Genomic DNA, 812 nt, shown 5'->3' on the forward strand with positions numbered 1-812 from the left:
TTTTTGAAAATCACTTTTTCTCTAGGATTGTGTTTGAACTTTAAACCCACATAACATGGGTATGTTTCTGTGCTCTAATTATACACCAAAACCTGTGTCTATTCCGCACTAATGCTGCACTTTTTTACTTACAACAACTTTGCATCATGCTTTGACATAGGATGAGGAAACTCTCTACACCTCCAGTAATTCGTTTTTCTAAAAATTTCTGGTCTTATTTATTCTGTTATGAATGTCAGAATTATCTCAAGTTCCACAAAAAAGTTCTACTGTGATTTTAATTTGAATTGTATTACATGCATTAACTCATTTAAGGGAATGGACATCTTTACAGTACTGAGATTTTCCATTCAGGAATATAATAGGTCTTTCATTTATCCAACTTTTCCATTCTGTATTATATTTTTCTTTCTGGGTCCCTACACATTAAAAACATTTTTGCCTAAGTATTTTTTATTATAATATTATTAAAAGTTGCATTTGGTATATGGATTCTGAGACTTTTGTGCAGATATCGCTTATGTTCCTCTTCTCCTTTTTCTTTTTTTTTCTTTTTGTCTTTTTTACTGACCGGCAATGGGATTGCAACCCTCGGTGTCGTGCCCGCACCATGCTCAGTCAGTGAGCGGGAACCGGTCTCCACATGGGATCCGAACTCTCAGCGGGAGCGCCGCCGCACTCCCAAGCAGCGCACTCTCCAGTGCGCCACTGGGCCGTCCTGCTCTTCTTTTTTTGAAGGCTGCTTTTATTCCTACCACCCTAAACTGGGCTATCTTGGAGATTCTGTGATGGCACCACTGCATTAAAAAAAA

At 38.2% G+C, this 812-nt stretch overlaps 1 protein-coding gene across 1 annotated transcript in view; it reads right to left on the minus strand.

Moving 5' to 3' along the window:
• Positions 1 to 812, minus strand: part of LOC103609882 (ADAMTS-like protein 1) — a 42,266-nt gene that overhangs the window by 40,481 nt on the left and 973 nt on the right. The gene's annotated exons all lie outside the window — the stretch shown is intronic.

This window comes from Galeopterus variegatus, unplaced genomic scaffold, assembly GCF_000696425.1.
Source record: "Galeopterus variegatus unplaced genomic scaffold, G_variegatus-3.0.2 Scaffold10245, whole genome shotgun sequence".
Classification (NCBI taxonomy): Eukaryota; Metazoa; Chordata; class Mammalia; order Dermoptera; family Cynocephalidae; genus Galeopterus; species Galeopterus variegatus.